Source organism: Centroberyx affinis, unplaced genomic scaffold (genome assembly GCF_046629955.1).
Source record: "Centroberyx affinis isolate AG114_WGS23_722 - 3 ecotype Tasmania unplaced genomic scaffold, CSIRO-AGI_Caff_v1 ptg000082l_1, whole genome shotgun sequence".
NCBI classification, from domain to species: domain Eukaryota; kingdom Metazoa; phylum Chordata; class Actinopteri; order Beryciformes; family Berycidae; genus Centroberyx; species Centroberyx affinis.
Genome location: NW_027278790.1, coordinates 61,463 through 82,045, shown reverse-complemented (window position 1 = coordinate 82,045; position 20,583 = coordinate 61,463). Strand labels below are relative to the sequence as shown.

At 42.9% G+C, this 20,583-nt stretch overlaps 1 pseudogene; it reads left to right on the top strand.

Annotated features, from left to right (window-relative positions):
* The first annotated feature begins 3,041 nt into the window (after positions 1 to 3,041).
* On the top strand, positions 3,042 to 20,391 carry LOC139646101 (sodium- and chloride-dependent GABA transporter 3-like; annotated as a pseudogene).
* The last annotated feature ends 192 nt before the right edge of the window (positions 20,392 to 20,583 follow it).

The following is a 20,583-nucleotide window of genomic DNA, read 5'->3' as shown; positions in this document are numbered from 1 at the left end:
CTAAATGAGCATATATATCATTGCTAAACTAAGGTCATCATTGAAGGCATACTTCATAAATCATTGACAAGCTGGGGCAGTGCTGGAGTGGACGGCACGCAGGCTCTGGAGCTTTCCAGAGTCAGTGCCAAGGCCATCAAAATGATCACTGTTACAGGCTTGTTTCGGTAGAGGATTCAGGCTAGGACCTTGAATCCACATAGTGTGGTTGGGTAGAGTAATTCTGTTAGCCGTGTCATGTCTTCCATGCGTGAGAGTGGCAACGGACGCAAGAGAATTAACTAGCCAACATTTCCCAACCATTTCTTTGGTGTCTGTGACAGAGCGGGAGGTAACCTCGGCTCTGCAATGCGAGCTGTTGCTCGATGGGTGAATGCCACACAATTGGTCGGTGTCATTCCTCACAAAGGTTCTGCTTGGACACAAAAAATGATTGTCTTTCATTAATGTGCACATTATTAGGTTAGGTATTACGTACAATTTGCAATTACTGTCATGGTTTGCCATAACAGAAGAAGTGTTCACTTTCACCTGGATGTCACTTTTCCACATGCCAACATTCATCATATCCTTCAACCTGTAGATATTCTCATGGTCTACACTTGGGAGGCTGAGCAGGAATGCCACTTCTTGAGCCTCTGTGCTCATGTATGGATGAGGAGCATTACCTAAGTTAGAGACTATGTGCATTTGCAAGGGAATGAGATTACCAGCTATGGTTCTTGAAAGGATGTCATTCACCAGGCTAAAAGTAATCAAATATGGAAGAATGCGGCTCATGGTCAGGCTGTCGTTGGAGGAACTGACTTCTCTGAGCATGTTTGTCATTAGCATGTTAACCTTTTGAGTATGGGCCAAATCATACTGTATCACTTCTAATAAGTGACTTGCAGAGTGAAAGGTTTCGCTGAAAACAGTGCTGTCAGTGTTGAGAACTACAACAGTGCCTTGGAATTTTCTACCAATTGTTTGGGTTCGTGTAAATTGATCGGTTGTCTGTTGATGGATTTTGGGCAGTTCTACCTGTAAATCATGAATCTGTTGTTTAACAGTGGACAACCTAACTGCGTTCACTGTGGAGGTCCCGATGGAAAACGGGGAGTCACCAGCGGAGGCAGTTGTTACAACTACACCCAGAAAATGTTTGGAGCGCTGTGAGCCATGCAGCTTAGCTTGTGTGAACTTGAACTTCTCAAACTGGTGTAACCTGTGAGTTATGTCAATCTCAGCATCACTAAACTGATCTTTGGTCCAGCTCTGATCAGCAACATAAGCGCTGAATAGGAACACGAGCACCCAGAAAATCTTCATCGTGAGGATGACACAGAGGGCATGCACGTTGGTTAGAAGAGGCACAGTAGTTAGACAGCACAGCACACAACAAGGCTTTGATCAATTGGAATTAGTGCAGTTGAAGATAGTAGACTGTAGATCACAGCAGTTACTATTGAGGGCTGCAATTAGACTATGCTGTGGCGTCTATCGCCACCAATGAAGCAGGTGTGCTCTGGTACACAGAGTATCAACTTACTCTCAGTTATATCTGTCAGGGAAGAATATTCTTACTAAAATGATCATGAGTGAACTGGACAGTTAAATGTATCACGCACTATTAGTCACAACTATTTAATGCAACACTGAATTAAAGAGTTAGAAGAGGGAATGAGCACACAGGGTGCTTTAAAAGAAATCCTATGTGTTGTTTATTTGACAACAGGAGAATCCCCTACGTGTCCCATGGGGTTTTTGAACAGTTCATTCTGGTTCCTTTGAACCGATTTAAAGGTGAGGTCCTTCTGACCCCTACTGATCTTGCTTTGGTTGGTCACTGGGAAGAGTTTGTCTGTGATCTTCTGTGGGTCTGACCAATGGGGCAGGAATGTCTTGGAGACCCCCACTGGTTGACTGAAGGTGTCGCAGACCTTGTCCCCCACTTGGCGTTCAAGACTGATGGAAGACTTTTCTGTCCCGAGACTCAATGTCACATGTTCAACATGAGCGCTTTGCAAGTCAAAGCCATTCACCACAAGGGGGCATTGTCCTTCAGACTGTGAAGGGCCCAAAGAGCACAAGAGTGTGTCTTGGTTGTGGAAGAACTCAGCAGGTGGCCATGGCTCTCGAGCCTGGCTGGTTTCATCTGGAGCTGAGTCAAGAAGGGCATCGTCAAGGATGTTTTTCTGAGCTGGAATATCCATGCACAGAGCATCGTACTGGTCTTCGTGGAACCACTTGTCGGGAATGGGCAGTGGCTCTCTGACCTGAGCGTAGATTTTCAAGCGTTTGAGGTCGATCAAGGCTTCAAACCGATCAAGGAGGTCCATACCAAGGATCAGAGGAAAAGTGTCCATCTCTGACACGTAGACGGGATGCATGAGGACCATGGGTCCAATTTTCAGCTCAACAAGCATCACTCGATCGATGTGGGTTTGGTTTTCCATGAAACCTCTGATACTGAAATCACAATGGTCTATGTTGGGGTATCTGCCATTTGAAAACGAGGCTGTTTGCAGCTGGTCATACACGGAACTTGACATGACTGTCAAGTCAGCTCCTGTGTCCACAAGAGCATCACAAATGAAGTTTTGTTAAGAAAAAATATCTTATTTTCAAGTGTGAGCAGTGGGGTCACCGGTCCAGAAAAGCGCAAAGCATGGCAAGAGATCACCAGCTTCACGTTCAGCATAAATGAGTATGAGTTCAACAGGGTTATTTTAGCTGAGTTATGATGTTTTCATGCATCAATCCAAAAGTTACCAGAATAACTAAATTAAGAACAAAATTCTCTGTGCATGTTAAAGTAGCCAGTGTGTGGCCCTCTGGCTCTAGCAAGACTAAAACTCAAGGGTATTTGATACTGGAATGACTAGTCATGTAGTGAAATTGGAAACTTTGGCATGAAACATTATGGCTGCTCTGAGTAGTCATGTAGTCAAATTAGGAAAGTTTGGCATGATAAAAGTAGCAAGGATTAGATTGCAGTATTCTGGAATCATAACAGAGTGGATTACCTGCACTACAGTGGAAGTCTTTCAGATCTCAAGATGAACAGAGAAAGAAGGAAGGCAAAAAAGGAGAGAAGGATTGAAGACAGAGGACAGTGGGCTAGTAAAACAGAATATATTCTGGTTGTTGCAGGAAATGTGGTTGGTCTGGGCAATGTGTGGAGATTCCCATACCTCTGCTACAAGAATGGTGGAGGTGAATAATACAAATTCAGAATTTGGAAGTAGAGAGGTGCATTCTTGTTTTGGGTGTACTGAACTTGGGAAATGTCTGTTGATGAGAGATGAGTGAATAGTTAGAATGCATTTTCATTATCATGGTCATATATGTCTGTTTGTTTTTTATACCTAGGGGCCTTTCTGGTGCCATATGGTCTGTTAATTGTGGTTCTGGGAATACCTCTGTTCCTACTGGAGAGTGTGATTGGTCAGTACACCCAAGAGGGAATGGTCACCTGTTGAAGGAAAATTTGTCCACTGGCACAAGGTGAGTGTGTGAATGTATGCAGTAAACAGGAGAAAAAGAAAATACAAGAAATTTTGTTTTCTTTCTGAATATAACTCAAGCTGTTCTGACTGTCTGGCTCAAAGCAAAATTTGAATTACCTCCACAGGTTTGAACGTTTTATACCAAAACACATACTGTTTTATAAACTATGGTTTTTATCTGTATTTTAGGAATTGGATATGGACATGTGATGATTAGACTCTATGACCTCAGCTTTATTGTTATCCAAGCTTGGGCTCTCCTCTACCTGGTGTTCTCCTTCAGATCCCAGCTCCCCTGGGCCAGCTGTGGGAACACCTGGAATACAGGTAAGGCTGAGACTGCGGAGTTTACTATTAATTTGTGAGGCTTGTAAGGAGATTATATAATGTCTAACCCATTGATGAGACACTTTACCCCCAATGGCTCCCGTGGAAATTCTCAATGACCAACTGTAGAAGACTGTGGTTGTAGTTGGCAGTGTGTGTGTAATCAGTATAATGAGTGTGTGAGTATGTAGCAGGGTGTTGCTTAGTTAACTTTTTTTTTTTTAGTTAACTTTTTTTTGTAATTTGCCAATTCACAATGTGCTCCACGGTTCAGATTGTTGCACAATCCCCCCGTCAGCCGGGAAGGATGTAGACTACCTGCTGGCCGCTTCTTTTCACCTGACAGCCAGGAGTTTTTCCGAGAGGTAACACACACAGGGGTTCACCTTATCTCCCCCAGATCCCCAAAATTATTTCTGTTGCTATCTAACTGCACACCAGTTTATATGGCTCCTGAATTTGAGAATTTGATAGATGAACTTAATTTGTGAGGTTAATTTTGTTTGGCATAGTTATACTACAGTTATACCACAATATTTACTTTCAGACTGAATCAGCTTTAGGTGCCTTTATCAAAATGAGTTGCCTCACATTATAGTTAGAAACTCTATAATATTCTATAGCCAGAAATATTTGGCAAATTTTTATCTATATAATGTCTTCTCTCAAATAACTGTAATTAATGGAATGATAGGCTATGGGCCAAACAGCGCTTTTCTCTTCTAATAAAGTTTTTGAAATGAAACAGAGAAAACACATTTACAAAAAGGTAATTATATGAGACTTTAAAAATCACAAAATTGAGAGAAAAACGGTGATGTGGCATGGATGGATGTATCCAATGTCTTGAGATGATCTGTCTGTTCTTACAAGAAAAATTTAAGAACAGGAAATTGGTCAAAACTTCAATAATGACTCCCTTTACCATTGGATTCAATGTTATATAAAAAAAAGAAGTCATATATGGATTAAACCCACTTAGAACAGAGAAGTCCAACAAAAAAATACAAAACCTGAATAAAAATGTAAACATTATAAACGTACAGAACTTACTTTATCAGGAAACTTTAAAAGCTAGTCAAATTTCTGCCCTGCTGAAGCTACCCCAGTAAACTTAAGTGCTGTTAATGTGAAGTGGAAACGTCTAGGAGCAATAACAGCCCAGGCGTGAAGTGGTAGGCCGCACACGAGCGCTGAAGCACATACAAATCGTCTGTCCTCAGTTGCAATACGCACTACAGAGTTCCAAACTTCCTCTGGAAGCAATGTCAGCATAAGAACTGTTCATCTGTAGCTTCATGAAATGGGTTTCCATGGCCGAGCAGCTGCACACATGCCGAACATCACCATGTGCAATGCCAAGCGTCAGCTGGAGTGATGTAAAGCTTGCTGCCATTGGACTCTGGAGCAGTGGAAATGCTTTCTCTGGAGTGATGAATCATGCTTCACCATCAGGCAGTCCGACGGAAGAATCTGGGCTTGGCGGACTTGCCAATGTTGGGTGGAGGTGGAACAATGGTCTGGGGCTGTTTTACATGGTGCGGGCTAGGCACCTTAGTTCCAGTAAAGGGAAATCTTAACACTACAGCATACATTGATATTTGATTGTGCTTCCACTTTGTGGCAGCAGTTTGGGGAAGGCCCTTTCCTGTTTCTGCCTGACAATGCCCCCGTGCGCAAAGTGAGGTCCATACAGGAATGGTGTGTCGAGATTGGTGTGGAAGAAATTGACTGGCCTGCACAGAGCCCTGACCTCAACCCCTTCGAACACCTTTGGGATGAACTGGAATGCCGACTGCGAGCCAGGCCTAATCACCCAACATCAGTGCCCGATCTCACTAATGCTCTTGTGACTGAATGCAAGCAAATTCCCGCAGCAATATTCCAATATCTAGTGGAAAGCCTTCCCAGAAGAGTGGGGGCTGTTATAGCAGCAAAGGGAGGACCAACTCCATATTCATGCCCATGATTTTGGAATGAGATGTTCGACAAGCAGGTGTCCACATATTTTTGGCCATGTAGTGTATGTATTTAGCCATTATTTGCACACATCCAATTGTCCTATGGACCTCCATGGTGGCATCAGCTGTTGCTGATGGGAGATTTCTGGTGCGACTGCAAAGCCTCTATTATATTGTATTACAGCTATTTATTGTGATATATTTGTTAATTTGTTCCCAAAACCAGCTAACTGTGTGGGTCAGACTTCTCATTCATCAAATCACACTGCAAATTGGACCATGTTGACCAACACCACCTCTGCTGCAACTGAGTTCTGGGAGTGAGTCTAAATTCCTGTAATTTACTATATCAATACATCATTCTTTCATGCATTGAACCTTGTTTGTCTGTGTTGCCCCAGTAAAAATGTTCTAATGCGTTTAATACTAGAACAAGAGCTAAACATAGAGTATCAGAAATGTACCATAAGAACATCTTTCAATGTCCTGCTGCAATAAATTATTTTTCTGACCACTAGAGGGGGACAGAAACCGCACCACATTTGTACATAACACACAGCAAAGCCACTGCACTACGGAGGCCTATGAAGAACAAATGGAAGGATAAATGCTAATAGCTTAGCTAAATATACCTGCTGAGAAGTCTCCCCGGTTACCAGTTTCGATGTGCCAGAACTTTCTCCCACTTAAGGTTACATGTCCCACAATGACAAGTAAAGAGGTAGATAGCAAGTTTACTCGTTTAGCAAGTTTCATCGATTCCGCCATTACAAGAAATTTTTTCAGGAGTGGGAGAGGGTGAGCTCTGCTTTTAAACAAGGGAGGTGCCAAGCTAGTTTTACAAAAATTAAAAGCTACTGAATGGCCCCGGAGGACAACAAACTTTACAAAAGAGGTGAAAACAGCAACACAGCTGGCCCACGTGTGTGGATATTGGTTTATATCATTATGTTGCAATGAAATCTCCACATAGCACACATTAGTTTCAAGATTAGTAAAAAGCTCTGATATCGCTTATTGCAGGTTTAACATTTGCCCAATTGCCACCAGCTAGTGCGGTCCAATGTCATCTCAAATTGTCAATCATAAGTACAGCATTCAGGAGTTTGTGTCACATTATGTGTACCTTATAATTTTCCTCTTAAATCAGACGGCGGGTGCTGGCCATCTCTGGAGGCATTGAGGAGCTGGGCAGTATCAGATGGGAGCTGGCCACGTGTCTTCTGGCCTGCTGGGTGTTCTGCTACTTCAGTGTCTGGAAAGGTGTCAGATCCTCAGGAAAGGTCCTGTTGTAACATTTTATCTAAAAGGATAGACTTGTGGTGCATAGAAACCTACACATTTTCATCAATTGCCCTCTCACCATTAAGCATTTCATCAACAGTTTTATACAATTTGTATCTCCATTAAGTATCATTGCAAATATTTGCTAACATTTCCTTGTCTTTTCAGGTAGTGTACTTCACAGCTATTTTCCCCATTGTGATGCTCCTGATACTACTAGTCAGGGGGTTGACTCTACCTGGAGCTTGGAAAGGGATTCAGTTCTATCTGTATCCAGACTTGAACCGCCTGGCTGACCATGAGGTAGCCTGTTTATGTTACCTCAGTTGTAGAATAAGCGTGAAATCAACATAAGACTTATATTTCTGTCATTTTTTTGTTTTCTGAATCAGAAAACTAACTGGCTCCAGTGGTGTGACTTACATTTACATTTTAGGCATTTAGCTGAAGTGGAAAGGTCAGGCCAAAGTGCTGCTTTTGATACTGTTCACCATCCCATACCGCTGGAATGATTGCTGTCTCTGGCTCTGCATTGACCTGGTTCAAGTCTTACCTGAGGAAAAGACTGCTGTTTGTTACAGTCAACAGCCAACAGTAACAACCAACCACCGTTAAATACGGGGTCCTGCAGGGCTCCATGCTTGGACCCCTCCTTTTCAGCATCTACATGCTATCCCTCGGACAATTTATCCACAACCACGGCCTAAACTACCACCTGTATTCTGATAATACTCAAATGTACATCCATACCACACCTAACATGTAACATTTTTAGAATAAGCATGGAATCAAAATCAACCAAAAAAAAAAGCAAAAAAAACAACACAGAAAGTGTAGTAGGATGTTTCGCACCAATTTCACGTAGCCAGACATCTGTGTAAAACAAACAGAGGTCTGGAGAAATTCAAGTAGAACAGTTGGTTAGAAAAGGGTGAAGACGCTGTGGGCTTCAAACTCATGATTGATTTTCACACAAGTTAAACATTAGCCTCTGTCTTCGGGTGGCTGTTCTGTTCTTCGGACTTTCTGTTCATCGGGAGTCCTCCGTTTGCGGCGGTGGCATCTTTGCTGGCCTTGGGCGTTCTGGCTGTCAGGCTTTCGGGATTTTCGGTTGGGGTTTCGCCGCACGCTTCCTGCGGCACTTGCCATGGGTGCGATTGGCTTGTGGGGCGTTTCTCGCGGGCCTTGCGTTCGGGCTGTTTCCCACGGGGGCTCGATAGGGTTTGGATCGGGCGGTTTCGCTGGTCGGTCTGTCGGAGGCGGTGCTCATCTCTCCTGACTCGGCGGTTGGTTGTTGTTTTGGGGGATGGGGGCTGTTTCCGTGCGTGGGGTTGCCGGGAGCCTGGTGATTTCATGCTGGGGTGTGCGCCTTTGTGTGGCAGTCTTCGGTTTCTTGGCGGTGTCGCGCTTGGGGTGGTTTTCATCTCTTGGGGCGGTGATCGGCTGGTGGGTTTGTGGAGACGGGTGCTGTCTCTGGTGGGTTGGCCAGTGCGGTCGCCTGGACTGGGTCCTGTCGGGCTTTTGTGGGGGCAGCTTGATCGTGGGGTCCGTGGGGGATGCTCTGTGGGCCGTTTGCGCTGGTGGCAGGTGCTGCGGGGGGCGTGGGGTGGGGCCTCGCCGGGTGTCTTGGGGGGCCCGGTGGCTGGAGTGCCTGGGGTCTGTGGGGCTGTCGCTGCTGCGCATGGGGGATTCTTTGATGGGCGGGGGTTTGGGGAGTGGAGCAGTCGTTTGGAGTGGAGGTATTGGTTTGTGGCATTGTCGGTGTCTCGGCTGTATTTCTGATCGGTTTGGTGCTGCCCTGGTGGATTGGGGTATCGGTCTCTTTCGGGGGCATGGAGATTTCTTGGTGGTTCCGGACTCTTGAACGGTAGTGTAGCCTACTTGTACCTGTATCCCCATTCTATTGCTTTCTTGTGTTTTGGCACACACTTTTATTTAAAGTTCCATCTGTTTTTAATTGTATCTCTGTTTGTTTGTTTATTTTTAGTTGTACCTGTTTATCTCTTGTATTACCTTTTATTCCTATTTTTTATTTTAAAAAATTCGGCACACACTTTTATGTAAAGTTCGATCTGTTTTTAATTGTATCTCTGTTTGTTTGTGTGTTTTTAGTTGTACCTGTCTACCTCATATATTACCTTTTATGCCTATTTTCTATTATTGCTGCTTTTGCATTTTATTGTATGTAAAGCACTTTGTAAACATTGTTTTTAGTAAAGTGCTATACCTATTGTTGACCAAATCAGCTGGGGTTAACAGTTTTACGTCTGTTACCTAAGCATTTTTATTTATTAAGATCAGCAGTCTGTTCAACATGGCTGAGTCGCGTCCAGTGTAGCATGGGAGGTTAGCCCATTGGCAGAGAAGATGCACTCTGATGGGACAGAGGTCCTGGGGAAGCAGATGTTGGTTACTACTGCGTTAGTGTTGTCAGCCTTGGGAATCGTACTTGGTTGGCTTTCCACCAGTCCAGCTGATTCCTATCAAGTGGTGGAGGGATTTCTTGCAAGTAGCTCTCTACTTCGGTTTCATGGTCATTTTTGCGGTTGGACCAACCGGCTGCGATGACGCGATTCAAAAAGTCATTTAAGTCGTTAAGGTTAATCAACGTGATACATAACAAACAAACAATAAATCGATCATCGATCTTTCATGAACATCCCTACTTCAAACCAATAAAATTGCGCTGGTGCTCAACTGTGTATTATCCTACTAGCAACTAGTCCCGAAGACAGAACTATCCCTACTTGTTTTTTTTGCATCTTCCTTTGAACTTCGACCAGCATTATGCAGCGTAAATCCCTTTGGCCTTTAGGCAGAGGTGTGGACTCGAGTCACATGACTTGGACTCGAGTCAGACTCGAGTCACAAATTTGATGACTTTAGACTCGACTTGACAAAATCAAAAAAGACTTGCAACTCGACTTGGACTTTAACACCAATGACTCGTGACTTCACTTGGACTTGAGCCTTTTTGACTTGAAAAGACTTGATACCTTCCCCCAAACCCAAAGATTAAAAGGTATGTTATTTAAAAAGTGTGCCACGAATCAATTCATTTCCCTTCATTTACTGAATCAACTAACGTTAATGCTATTCATTCCCAGCAAGTCAACACTTAATTTCCCAGATCCACTTTGTTTGAAACAATCTGACAGCATCCAATCAAGTTGCAGGAGAGAACCAAGAAGAAGTAACGTTATTTTACTGAGCGCCAGTTGGAAAAAATGATACCAAAGATAATTTTGTTCACGTACAAAAACTATGCGGTGGTCAACCAAAAACGAATAGCAGTATGCAAAATGTGCGGGTCGAAAATTACAGACAGAGATGCAACAACTTCCAACTTCGTTTGACATTTGAAGCTGCACAAAGAACGAGGCGAGGCTAATATAAAGCGAGCCAATGCTTAGCTAACGTTACAGCTATCCATTGCATCCACCGCAGAGCCACCCCCCCTATAACACAGGCTCCGTGTCGGCCATTGTACAGCAACGATCTGTTTAAACAGACGAGAGTGTTGCGGGTTCCCTCCCCGACCCGTACTTTAATGTTCACCTGAAACGAGATGACAAATCGGCTTCTAAAAAAGCATTCATGATTTGTGTAAATTTAATATATTATTACTCTGTTGTTAAAATGGCATTACATTTGGTGAAGAGCGCATTATGACTTGTTTAGGACTCGAAACTCAAAGTTTAGGACTTGGGACTTGACTTGGGACTTGTCTTGACTTGGGACTTGACTTGGGACTTGAGTGCAAAGAATTGAGACTTACTTGTGACTTGCAAAACAATGACTTGGTCCCACCTCTGCCTTTAGGACTACCTGCTCTACTATTATTGACGTGAGAGGACAGATTACTAAAACTATACATTTCTCTCTCCCATGTAATGCATCACAGGCTGTCGGCGAGGGTTGATAAATCAAACTTTTACAATAGCCTGTTGGTAAACACACCAATACCTCTCTGTTTTGGAGTTTTCAAGCTAAGAAACTATCATCGACTCAATTTGATGTCAAGAGCATACTTCAGACAAAACAGAAGCAAGTCTTAAGTAAAATTTTTCATCCATTTTTATTGTTAGCATAGATAAATTAAAAAAGGAAAATTGTTTCTACCCAGACAGAAAAACAAACCAGACGTACCGTATCTGGGGTGTGTTTTTTCACTCAAGCAATACAAGCAATACTACCAACTCAGTATTTATGATGCCTTTTTGTGACATTGCAGGTCTGGATAGAGGCCGGATCTCAAATATTCTTCTCCTATAGCTTGACCACAGGAATTCTGATTGATCTGGGCAGCTATAATGAGCGCAACAACAACTGTTACAAGTAAGTGTATGTTAGGTAATCATTTTTATAAAAAGATTTTGCTCTTAGAAGTTAGGTTACTATAGACACTGTTTGTGTAAGCAGTTCAGTTAAAATGTCAAAACCAAAAGAACAGAAGAAATACTATAAACCATTCACTAAATAAAAATACAATAAAATAAATAACCACTTCCTTTACCACTGAGAATTTCCTTTTTTGACAAGGGTCTTACCTTGACCTCTAGGGATTGCTTTTGGCTCTGTCTGCTGAACGGTGGGACCAGTTTTGTTGCTGGATTTGTAGTCTTCTCTGTACTTGGATTCATGGCTCAGAAACAGGGTGTTCCCATTGACATGGTGGCAGAGTCAGGTATATTCTAAGGTTTTAAAATGTCCCACAAATAAATGTTATCATTTTAAATCCATATACAGTTAATTACATGGCTGAACTCTTTCCCTTCTCTCCTCGTTCCTTCTATACTTCACAGGTCCAGGTTTGGCCTTCATCGCATACCCTCAGGCAACAGCCATGATGCCATTGCCTCAATTCTGGACTGTCTGCTTTTTCCTCATGCTTCTTCTACTGAGTGTTGACACACATGTAAGGTTGTTTGTTGTATTACCCACAGATTATTAGTCAGTGCATTGCAGGCACATGAAAATTAGGATTAGGGAAAATTAAAATTGCTCATTTCACTTTGCCTCCAGTTTGTGACAGTGGAGTGTTTCATCACCACAGTGAGCGACTTGTTTCCTAAGCTGTTTCGCACACCAGGAAGGCGTGAGATCTTTGTCCTCCTCATCTGTTTATCCACCTTCCTCCTACAACTGACCTTGGTCTCTGAGGTGAACAATATATTGTCCTGAAAGCACACTGAAAAAAACTGTTGTCACAAGATTTTCCTAATTTAAACATTCTCTCTTCCTGTATTCTCCAGGGAGGAATTTACATATTCCATCTTATCGATTATTATGGCTGTACAAGAGTTTGCCAGAATTTCATGGCTGTGTTTGAATGTCTGACTGTGGGCTGGATATTTGGTAAGCAAATAAAGCCATTTTTCATTATGCATAATTTTCTGATCTGGCAATTTGTATATAACTGTGCTTCAGGTGTTTTTTCAGTCATGAGTTATGAGGTTATTCCTTTACTTCAAAATTACCCCAATTCAAATGCTGGGATGAAGAGAAATGCTCCTAATTTCAATCAGGAGAGACTAGGATGAATGCTCGAATGAAAAAGTTTATTCATGACATGAAACAAGATGTAAACTTTGGCGTAAGCTCCATGCAGGAACTCCTCCCATTCGTGAAGTTAGGAGTACATCCGGGATAGACGTAGGAATTAGGATGTCCCCCTGGGGAGTTCCTCTGGAGCCTGGACATTGGTGGTGATGGGGTGGTGGAGGGACGAAGGTAAGCACAGCAACTGGAATGACAGTAGCATATGGCATAGATCTGAGAGAAGGACAATAGCATAGAAGGTGACGTGTATATACTCCCGTCACTTAGACGATTAGCTCTTTGAAAGAGAGAGGGAAGTGACGGCTAACTCTGATTGGTTCTCTGGAAAAAGAGGGAAAATGTTCACCAACTCTGATTGGGTAAAGGGAAAGCATGAATGAATGATAAGTAGTCTTCCTGATTGAAATTACGTAATACTTCACTTGAGAGAGTTTACTATATGAAAACAAATTTTGCATCACCTTGGTCACACTGGTTGCATCAACTGAATCTGACCAAACGTTTTAATCAGATTGCCTGCCCTACTGTCTTAATCACATTTGGGGTCCCAGTATTTTGAGGTATGAATGAAATAACTTCATATCATGTGAAATTGGACTAATGGACAATCTGAATTATCATCAGGGGTTGACCGTTTTTCCAACATTATTGAGGACATGATTGGACAGCGACCATCTGTTTTCTTCAGACTGTGCTGGAGATACTTTGTTCCACTGTTGTCACTGGTGAGTCAGCCAAGTTACTAGAGACTGAACTGCGTCATACAAAACTGATTTTCTTGTCCCTCACCAGTGGCTACCAATGACTTTACATAACCCTGTTAACTTGAGCTGTCTCATCAGTAATTTTGAATTAATATGAATTTACCTTGTAGTTCCCAACGTCTACACTGTGCCATAGAATGCATTGCTTGTTTGGAAGGGCTTCCCTTTTTGTCTGTGAATCGTACATATTCACCTTTCAGCCTCGGCTTACCTCAACTTGTGACTTGAACAGATGTGTCACAACTGTGTCTAACTTACAGCAGAACTCCAAGCTGCTTCTTCCTTAACAAAGCAAATAAAAATATTTAGCAGAAAGCCTTTTGAGTCAGCAAACTTTCCTCTGCAATCTAATCAAAAAAGTGATACATCTTGAGGGAATGGTAGTCTAAATAAATTAGTATTAAATTAGTATAAAACCTTAACACTTTACCACTTTATAGGTATTGTCATTTCATACCCCATATTCCTACAATGATTAAAGTAGATTATAATTTTTTTTAACTTCATAGATTTCCTTTGTCCTGTACCTGGTGGATTACAAACAACTCAGGATAAACAACTGGTGGACTTCCGGTTTGGTGATGGAGAGGGCAGACCACGTTTCCGAATAGCTCCGCGATTGAGTGACTTAATTTATCATTTATCTACAGTAAAACTCCAATTATTTTCACTTTCCAGCCTAACAAAACAAATATTTTACTATCGATCACCAGTAAACTTAATGTTCTAATTGAAAATGCCTGGACCACAGCTACGTTCGACCTCCAAAGGAGAGGGCCGCGAAACCACGGAATTCATTGACGCGCTGTCCGACCAGTGTAGCGCTTCCGCCGGCTCCAACCAGCTAACTTTGAGTGCCTTTAATGAAGGAATAACTAAAATGAAAACCGACATTTGTGAAAAGATGGACAGTGTTGTCGACAGCCTTCGGGCCGAGATCGCCTTGGTCCGCGAGGGAGCCCAGAAATCAATCAACAGCCTGCAGGCCACTTCCACAGCACATGAGGCTCGGCTGGTGGAGGTTGAAAAATGTGCTGCTTTCTGCGACAACACATCCAACGACCTACTCGCCAAGTTCAACAAATTGAAGACTGAAGTCACGGTCCTGCAAAATAAATGTGATGATCTGGAGGGCCGACAGAGGAGAAACAACATCCAAGTGCTGGGGGTGCCGGAGGGAGTCGAGGGCCCGCAGCCCACTGAATTCATGGCCGAACTCCTGAGGGATGTGCTTCAGCTCGAGGACAAACCGGTTTTGGACCGCGCTCACAGGACATTGAAAGCTAAGCCAAAGGATGGTGAGCCACCGCGTCCGTTTGTGATTCGCGTTCACCACTTCCAGACCAAGGAGCTCATCCTCCGCAATTCTAGACGGGCTGCTGGCTCTCTCAGGTTCCGCGGTGGGAATAAGATTTCCATTTACCCAGACCTCGCGTCGGCTGTCGCGAAGAAACGCGCGGAGTTCGGGAGGGCTAAGCAATCGCTCCGGTTGGTTCCTGGTGTCAAGTTTGGGCTTCTCTTCCCTGCCCGTCTGAGAGTTTCGCTGCCCGACGGGAAAGAGCACTGCTTCGAGGACCCTACGGAGGCTGCTGTATTTGCTAAACGTCTGGTTCCTGGATCCGGGGGAGAGGCTTGATTTAACGACTGGATATAACGCCACAGTAGGCTACAGATTGCTTTGCTAGTCAGCCGACGGGCTTAGCTACCACATTGATAGGCAACACCTTTTTTCTCCCGTTTGGTTATTTGGTTATGAAGGTGTGCCGGACTGCCGACAGACTGTAACGTTATGGTGATGGGATATTTTGGCCACAGACGGCGACAGCTTGCAAATTGGGATGGACTTGGCGTTTGGCTGACGGATTTTGAACTTTTACTTTCTCTTTGGACTGGACCTTCTCTCTTTTATTTAGCCTACAACGTGTTTTAATGGAAATATGCGGAATCACGAACAGCTGGATATATGGTAAGGTGCAAACGTCTCAATGTAAGCTCTTATTGTTAGCTGACTGTTCTGTTATCCATACTGGCTATGCGCTATGCTATGTCACGTTTGTGTTATGGTGCAGCCACAGGCTGTTTTCTGATCTTGCGTTATGTTATGGATAATTTTGTTGAAAACAACGTTGTGTTCCTTCTAGTGCTACCTTTCCAAAGCATTATCTGGCTATTGTCACGCCCCTTTCTATGTTCCTGTGTGTCTGCTTTTGTTTGTTTGATATTTTACTTGATGGCTGAGAGCCCAGAATGCAGCCGGTGGTTGGAGCTGCAGTGTTCGACCTCAGCCGAGTATAAACGGGTCTTTCGCCCCCTCGCGTGGTGGGATTGTGCTATTACATCTCACACAACCAATGCTTTTTATTGCGCTGTCGTAGTCTCTGTTCTGTCAGCTGTTATGGCCTGACATATTTTTGGACTAGGTTTGGAACAATTCACAAATGTTCACTATTTTACTGTTTGTTTTGTACTTCATATAGTCACCCGATCTTGGTGTCTAGTTAGATATGTTGGGTATGTCTAGAGAAGTGTTAGTTTCTGGGATACTGCTGTCACCTCGTTTGGGGAGGTGGCTCTGGTGGGGTGGGCGGGGTTTGTCTGTTATGGGTACTTTTCTGGTTAATTTATCTTTTTGTATGTATATGTCTCTTTTTCTTTACTTCGTCATGTGTACGCTCCCCTTTATATTATTATTATTGTACTCCAGGTCAGTAGTCTTCAAGTTGGGAATGTATGTATTGGTCAAGTCAATTCTTCTCAAGATAGTCTTTCTTATTTCTCTTATTTGGTCTCTCTCCTAATCCATTATGTCTAACAGTAACAGCAGACCAGCACCCAGTGGTGCTTTGAGGGTTACCAGCTGGAATGTTAAGGGATTAAATTCACCTCTAAAACGTAATAAGGTCCTCTTGCACCTCAAAGATTTGGGCACTAGAATTGCATTCCTCCAGGAGACCCACCTCAAACTAGGAGACCATCTTAGAATTAGGAGGGGCTGGGTGGGCCAGTTATATCACTCCTCCTTTACAAGCAAATCTCGGGGGGTTGCGATTCTGGTGCACAAGTCAGTGCCATTCTCCGTTTCCAAGGTCATACCAGACCCCCTTGGTAATTTTATTATTGTGACTGGGAAGATTCATAACAACTGTGTCACTTTGGTAAATGTCTATGGTCCTAATTGGGATGATGAGAATTTCTACAAAAAGCTTTTGTTTTCTATACCAGATCTTGGAACACACCAGTTAATTTTAGGAGGCGACTGCAATTGTTGCCTAAACCCAGTTTTAGACCGTTCCTCTACCAATCCCTCCACTCTCTCCAAATCTGCCAGGGTCATTCAAACATTTATGGACCAATATGCTGTCTCAGATCCATGGCGATTGTTGAACCCCAATGTTAAACAGTATTCTTTCTTTTCCCCTGCCCATCAATCATTCTCACGCATCGATTTCTTTCTGTTGGACCATAGGCTCCTTCCCTCTGTTCGACAATGCTCATATGGTCCTATTGTCATCTCTGATCACGCAGCTGTTTCAATTGACCTCTCCCTCTCTGGTGGCTTTATGCAGCGTTCTCCCTGGCGTTTTAACAACCTATGGCTCTCAGATCCGGCATTTGTCAACTTTGTGAATACGCAAATAGATGTTTTCACCTTCTTCAATGTCACGCCAGATGTGATCAGCCTCTGTGATCTGGGAGTCGTGCAAGGCCTACCTGAGGGGAGAGATCATCTCATACACAGCATATCAGAGGAAAAAAGCTGCGGAGGATAAATCTAAACTTTCCAGGCTAATTTTTGAACTTGAAACCCAATATTCTTCCTCGCCGAGCCCAGACCTTTACACAAAACTTCTCACTGCTAAGGCCGAATTTGACATCTTAGCATCCAAACAAGCGGCAGAAATGCTTCAAAAATCTCGACATAATTTCTATGAATTTGGAGACAAACCCGGTAAACTGCTTGCTCACCAACTTCGCCAAATGTCCGCATCCCATCTAATCACTCAGATTAACACCCCAACTGGTACAACAATTGACCACAATTTAATCAATAATCAATTCAAGGATTTTTACAGCTCCCTTTATATGTCTGAACAATCTTCTGATCCCTCATCATACAGTTCATTCTTCCAGTCACTGAACATTCCAACCATTGATTCGGAGCAAGTATCTGATTTAGAACAGCCTTTCACAGATGATGAAATTATTCTTGCCCTGAGGTCAATGCAAAGTGGAAAGTGCCCTGGCCCTGATGGCTTCCCAGTCGAATTTTATAAGGCCTTTGCCGAGAAGCTAACCCCACTCCTGCTCAACATGTATAATGAATCCTATGAATCTGGCCTATTACCTGTCACATTGCGCCAAGCTTGTATCTCTCTGATACTTAAAAAAGATAAAGATCCCCTTCAATGTGGCAATTACCGTCCTATTTCTTTACTTGGAAGTGATATCAAGTTGTTGGCAAAGGTGCTGGCTCGGCGACTGGAGTCTACACTGCCCTCAATTATATCCATAGACCAAACAGGGTTCATTAGGAATAGATCCTCTTATTATAACATCAGACGTTTATTCAATGTATTATATAATCCCTCCTCTTCTAAAGTACCAGAGTTGATCTTATCATTGGACGCGGAAAAAGCGTTTGACAGAGTGGAGTGGGGTTACCTTTTTGAAACGCTGGGAAGGTTTGGGTTTGGTGAGAAATTTTTAACCTGGACTAGGTTACTGTACACCCTACCAATGGCATGTGTACGCACGAATAATAATTATTCAGATTATTTCCCCCTCTGTAGGGGCACAAGACAGGGTTGCCCCCTATCCCCCTTATTGTTTGCGATAGCGGTTGAACCGTTAGCTATAGCACTTAGAGCTAGTGAATTTACAGGCATTATGAGAGGTGGAGTGGAGCAAAAAGTATCCCTTTATGCTGATGATTTATTACTATATGTATCTGACCCTGATAAATCCATCCCTCAGGTGCTTACCATCCTTGGATGTTTTGGTCAGATCTCTGGGTACAAACTAAGTAGATTGCCTTTTAGAATCTCTCATCATAAGTTCACGTACCTAGGGATTTGTGTAACTAATGGATTTAACAATTTATTTAGGAATAATTTTACCCCTCTGCTAGACCGTTTGACCCGCGATTTTCAACGTTGGTCACTTCTCCCCCTGTCTTTGGCTGGGCGGATAAATTGTATCAAAATGAATGTGCTTCCCAGATTTTTGTACCTTTTTCAATGCATCCCCATTTTTATTGCAAAGTCATTCTTCCGTAAATTGGATGGCATGATTTTGCAATTTATTTGGGAAGGTGGGAATCCTAGAATTCGAAAACAAGTATTGCAGAGACCTAAACTGTCAGGGGGAATGGCTCTACCTAATTTCCAACAGTATTTCTGGGCCGCCAATCTACGCTCTATCCTACATTGGCAGAATATTGATTCTATTGATCCTATTCCTGCGTGGCTCTGTATTGAATCTGCTTCCTGTGCTCCAGCCTCATTGGCAGCTCTCTTGTGCTCACCCTCCTTGTCACCACTACCCAAATTTACTAAGAACATAATTGTAAAGAATAGTCTAAAAATCTGGCATCAATTTGCACGGCATTACGGGCTTAATTCACCTCCCCTATCATCCCCTCTCCATGCCAACCCGCTTTTCCCCCCCTCTGTACTGGATAATGCCTATAATCTGTGGCACAGTCAGGGCATTTCCACCATCAGTAACCTGTATGTGGATGGCATATTTGCTTCTTTTAATGATCTGGTAAATATATATGATCTTCCAAGAGCCCATTTCTTCAGATACCTGCAAGTCTGTAATTTTGTCCGCAAACATTTTTCAAACAATTTGGTCACAGGACTTGGGGGAAGAATTAGATCATAAGACCTGGGAGGCTATCCTCTACAGAGTTCACCGCTCCTCCATATGTGCCAGACATGGGGTGCTGCAGTGTAAGGTGGTTCATAGGGTACATTGGTCTAGGTGTAGGCTGGCAAAGATTTTTCCTGACATTGATCCTACATGTGTTAGATGCCGGCAGGCCCCTGCTGATCTTTGCCATATGTTTTGGTTGTGTCCCTCTCTCTCTTCCTTTTGGGAGTCTGTTTTTGACACTCTGTCCAAAGTCACCTCTGTCCCCATTGAACCCTCCCCAATTGTTGCTATGTTTGGAGTCTTGCCAGCCGAGACACCTCTGCCCAAATATTTTTTGGATTTTGTAGCATTTTTAACTCTACTGGCAAGGCGGTTAATTCTTATGAATTGGAAGGGTCCCTACGTTCCCACTCATTCTCATTGGGTTGGGGATGTGCTGCATTTTATGCAACTGGAGAAAATCAAGCATACTCTACGAGGCTCCCTACCTCATTTCGATGAAATTTGGCAGCCCTTTTCAGAACATATAGATAGCATTCAAATTATCCCGCCACCTCCCGACTGAAAGACCTCTATCGCTGCCCTCTTTAGTATTGACCTTGACCTGCCTACCTATCTGACCTTTGCATATTTACACTACGACCTCTCTTTAACCATAACTTCATTTTTTTTTTTTTTTTTTTATTGTTTTTTTTAATATATATCTTTTCCTCCCCTTCTGTGTATTTACTTACTTATTTATTTAATTATTTATTATTTAGTTTGTCGATATGTTGTTGTTTGTTAATCTCTCTTGTTGTTGTAACTGTGAAACTTCATGTGTTGTATTGAGATGTACCTATGTTTTGTTTGTGATATACTGTTTGATTTGTAAACCTGAAAAAACCCATAAATAAATCATAATAAAAAAAAAAAAGGATAAACAACTGGTACGTTTACCCTGACTGGGCATATGCACTGGGCTAGACCATGACAGTCTCTTCTGTTATCATGGTGCCTCTGTGGGGGATCGGACAGTTGTGTTTGAGCACAGGCACCTTGAGACAGGTCAGTGTTCAAAGACGCTCCCATCTGCATACCTCAGCTTTTCCTTCTTCTCTGGAGGCCTCAAAGAGCTTTTTATAGGTTTTCAGCAGATTAATGTTCTCCTCTTGTAATCTATGATCACTAGTGGTTGCCCTGCAAGGTGGGTAGTGAGCATTTCACCTTAAAGGCATACACCAAGTTTTAGGGGGATTGGCCCGCTGGTCAACTTACACTTTAAAGAGTCACTAAAACCCAAACTCAAATCAGTGATTCGTATGAGCCTGTGACCAG